Source organism: Colobus angolensis, unplaced genomic scaffold (assembly GCF_000951035.1).
Source record: "Colobus angolensis palliatus isolate OR3802 unplaced genomic scaffold, Cang.pa_1.0 Scaffold96, whole genome shotgun sequence".
NCBI classification, from domain to species: domain Eukaryota; kingdom Metazoa; phylum Chordata; class Mammalia; order Primates; family Cercopithecidae; genus Colobus; species Colobus angolensis.
This window is the reverse complement of record NW_012123598.1, coordinates 2,496,585-2,501,377: the sequence shown is the minus strand read 5'-3', so window position 1 is coordinate 2,501,377 and position 4,793 is coordinate 2,496,585.

Genomic DNA, 4,793 nt, shown 5'->3' with positions numbered 1-4,793 from the left:
ATGCCCGGCTACTTTTTGTATTTTCAGTAGAGATATATTGGCCAGGTTCAGTAGAGATATGTATCGCCATATTGGCCAGTCTGGTCTGGAACTCCTGACCTCCCTTGGTCTCCCAAAGTGTTTTTTTTTGTTTGTTTGTTTTTGTTTTTTGTTTTTTGAGATGGGGTCTCGCTCTATCACCCAGGCTATAGTGCAGTGGCGCCATCTCAGCTCACTGCAAGCTCCGCCTCCCAAGTTCGCGCCGTTCTCCTGCCTCAGCCTCCCAAGTAGCTGGAACTACAGGCCCCCTCCACCAGGCCCGGTTACTTTTTTGATTTTTTGTGTTTTTAGTAGAAACGAGGTTTCACCACGTTAGCCAGGATGGTCTCAATCTCCTGACCTCGTGGTCCTCCTGCCTGGGCCTCCCAAAGTGCTGGGATTACAGGCGTGAGCCACCGCACCTGGCCCCAAAGTGCTTTCAAAGTCTTAATTCAAAACTATGGCACAATCCCACCCCCACCCCCACTGCTCAGAACCCAGGGAGCACTGGGTTTGGCAATTCCTTCTTCCACGCCCAGAGTAAGTTTTCTCAGCTCCATTCCCCAAATGATGCTGACTTGGGGCAGGGGAAGAAGGCTTTGGTAGCTCAGGGGAAAGGACTGTGGAGTTCCTGCCTTTTCTCCTTCCAGGATCCAAGGGTGCTACAGATCTTTCTGTGTTCATGGTCAGAAGTGAGGAGGTAGAAAGACCAGGAGCCACAGCTCTTAGTCATCTCACAGGCAAGAAACATCCAACAGAGGCCAGCTTCTGCAGGGCATGCTGGACCACATCATTTTTGCCAGTGTCCTGGAATAAGGAAGAGCAGGACGGCAGACCATGGGGCTCCTCCCTACCATGCTCATCAGGGTACCCAGGTGAGGGATGAAGTTGTCCTAAAGGCTTTCCAGAACTCACACACACGTGTCCCCACCTCTCCCCTCCTTGATCAGGTCTCCATTTTAGGTATTTACTGATCATCTTATGCTATTGTTAAAGTCGAAGCTGAGGGGTGAAACCACAGCAGAAAGCAAGGAAGGCTCAACCCCAGACCACAGAGGAAGAGGTGGACAGAGAGCACGGTTCCGCCCATTTGCAGCCATTTCTGGGCCTCTAGGCTCTGGCGGCTCCTGGGATCGCTGTCCTTGGTGCTGAATACACGTTTGTTAGGGGCGCACCTGACAAGTTTGTCATTCTCAGGGAAAACCCAGTCTCTTGGCGCTGAGAAGAAACCATGGCACAGCCCTTCTCAGTTCTCCAGCAACCCTGTTCTCCACAGGAGAACAGAGAAATTCCCTACATTTGTTTCTATGAGAGAAGGGAAGGCTGGAGCAGGGAGTGGGGGAAATCTCTGCAGTCCTCTTGGAAAGCAAACCCTTCCATACCTGTGATCCCACGCAATTTAGCAGAGCCCTGAGTTAAAACTAGGCCATGATGACACTTAGTGACACAAACATCTGACAAAAGAGCTGTACCCTTTGTATTTTCAAAGGCTTCCTACAAATTAAGGAAGGCAGAAGACCCATTTAATGGGCAATGGACTTGAAGAGACATTTTACCAAGAAGAATATCCAAAAGGCCACACACACACACACACAAACGGGAAGGTGTTCAACTTCATTAGTCATTATGGAAATTAAACCACAAGGAAGTATCGGAACACTGCAGCAGAAGAACTAAAATGGAAAGGACGAACAATCAACTATTTGCAAGTATATGGGGCAAATGAAGCTTCCTCACATTGCTGGCAGGATGGTCACCTGGTAAGCTGCTTTGAGAAATGGTTTGTCAGTAACTATGAAAGCTAAAGGTACATATATCACCACTCAGCAATTCCACTGCTAGGCAGACACCTGAGAGAAAGAACCTTCTGTGTGCTCCAAAAGACATGGACAGAAATGTTCATGGTAGCTTTATTCATAGTGGTCCAAAACTAGAAACATAAATGTTCATGAAGAGAGGGATGAAACAATAAGTTGTAATACACTCATACGATAAATACTACACACCAATAAAAATAAAAACACACAGCATGGATCCACAATGTTGAGTGAAGCCAGAATCAAATAACTATATACTGTATAATTTCCCTTAGAGAAGGTTCCAGGACAGACTAATTTATGGTGATAAATATCAGGAGACTGGTCACTCTTGGGGAAGGGGGGTACAAACGGGAGAGGAGACAGGAGAACCTGCTAAGATGCAGAAAATTTACTTTTCAGACGGAGTTTCGCTCTCATTGCCCAGGCTGGAGTGCAATGGTGTGATCTCGGCTCACCACACCTCCGCCTCCTGGGTTCAAGCGAATTCTACAGGCATGCGCCACCACACCCGGCTAGTTATATATTTTTAGTAGAGACGGGGTTTCTCCTTGTTGGTCAGGCTGGTCTCAAACTCCCTACCTCAGGTGATCTGCCCGCCGCGGCCTCCCAAAGTGCTGGGATTGCAGGTGTGAGTCACCACACCAGGCTATTTATTTATTTTGAGACAGAGTCTTACTCTGTCACCCAGGCTAGAGTGCAATGGTACGATCTAGGCTCACTGCAACCTCCACCTCCCAAATTCAAGCGATTCTCCTGCCTCAGGCTCTCAAGTAGCTGGGATTACAGTCATGTGCCACCATGCCTGGCTAATTCATGTGCCACCATGCCTGGCTAATTTTTGTATTTTTAGTAGAGATGGGGTTTCATCATGTTGGCCAGGCTGGTCTCGAGCTCCTGACCTCAGGTCATCTGCCCGCCTCGGCCTCCCAAAGTGCAGGGATTACAGGCGTGAGCCACCACATCTTTCAGCGCACACAATGAAGGTTTATGAAGCCCCAGATTCCAGGGCCTCCACCACGACCCCCTCTCTCTGCCACATTTCTGGTCCCCCTGGGGACTGTGGTCCCTGCCCACTGGACCCAGTAGGTGTAGGTGTGGGGGTCTGGGCCCAGCGGGGATATACACCTTAGTGTCACAGAACTCGGAGTCTAAGCCTGTATCCTCAGATCCATGACCTGACCAGGCAAGGAAAGGAAGGGAAGGGGGTCAGGGTTCCTGCAGGAAGGTTCTCTGGCCTTAAACAGACCCAGTTGTCTCTTACTTGTAGTTCTCAAGAGTAACTGTAGAATGTGCTGGGAATGCAACATCTCGAGATATGGAGGGACCGGCCAGGCAGCCTGGGCTCCATTCCCGCCTACTCTAGAAACAGAATGCTCTTCAGTGCTTGAGCCTGGTGACTCAGGTTTCACCCGGAGTAGAAAACGCAGGGCTGGGTGCTTTTTGGGGTCCCTCAACTGCCATACAAGTGAGACACACACAATTGTGACCCTATCCTCCCTAGGCCACTTTCCTAAGCCTTGGGGGATCAGCTCACAACGGACCCTGGCCTTCTCCTGTCCCTTGCTGCCCATCTGTGAGGAACAAGCCCACTTCACGTAACGTTTTACATGTGTGGCGTTCCGTCTCATCGGGCTCCGGTAAGCTGCACAGGGAACCTGCTTCACAGACCACACGCCATAGACCCCGGGCCTCCAGAGCCAAGGGAAGCATCCCCTCCTTCCCACAGCCCTGGTTGTTATGGAGGCATGCACCCTATCAGAGGAGCCCAGAAGCCAGAAGCCTCCTGACGCCTCCTACTCCCCAGGCCCGGGGTGCTCTCGCCCCTCTCACCTTGGCCTCTGTGAGCATCTGGCTGGGGCTGTTGACCTCATGCTACTGCGCCCACATGCTGGGGTACTGGGTCCCTGCAGTCAGGCCCTCCACAGGCACCCTGATGTCTGAGGAGTCACTGGCCCAGTGGAGCTAGTAGGGGCAGGTCTTGGGGTCTAGGCCTGCGGGGGCCTCAGGGTGAGGGAGCTGGTGGTCTGAGCCTGCGTGACCAGGCCAGGGACTAGTTTGGGAATGTGGAAAGAAGAGTCATTTGATGAAGTTTGTGGCTCTAATCATGAGAATGAAGTGCACAGCCTGGCACTTTTTACAAATGTGCAAACACACACGCACGTGCACACACACACAGGCACACGCACACACACGCACATGTTGCTGGGCAGTGGACAGGTGGCCCCTCTGACCTGTGGACATGCTCAGGACGTCCCTGCGGCTACCTATTCCTTTCCTCTCGGCCCACACAGAGAAGGTGTAGAGGGTCTCAGGCTGAAGCCCCTCCACCCCTAGCCAGCAGTCTGACGTACTTGTGTTCCCGCTGGCCATGCCCGCCCCCGGACCCAGTCGATGGAAGTCTGCAGGTCTGGGCCCTTGGGGCTGCCCAGCTCAGGGTGATGGAGCTGGAGGTCCGAGCCTCTGCACTCAGGATTCTGACTGCCTTGGGGGTTGAGACATGGGGGGAAGGCTCTGTGGTGAACAGAAGAGGGAATCCCACGGCCCTTCCTAGACGTGCAGGATGGAGGCTGATGGGGTCACTAACCTGCTGCTGTGGCCTGTCATACAGAGGGCCTGGGGAGGGACCAGACAGGGAATCAGACCCAGGGGTGGTCTGACCTGCAGGATCGGAATGAAGGCTGCTGAGTCCCACCCCACCTCATCCCCACCAGCCACCCTGACTTGAGAGGGAAGACGGAGACGGCGTTTTGCCCCTTGCCCCAGGTCTGGGTCCTGGCAGGGCTGGAAGGAGCCTGAGGGGGATGTGCGCAGCACCTCTGAGAGCTCCGCTTTAGAGAAACACGAATCAGACTGTGAGAAAGTAGACCTTTGAAAAGTCAGACGAAAGGTCGTCCGGGGACCAGAATCAGGGAGGAGGGACGGGATGCTGACAGGAGAGAGTCGCTTTGGACAGCC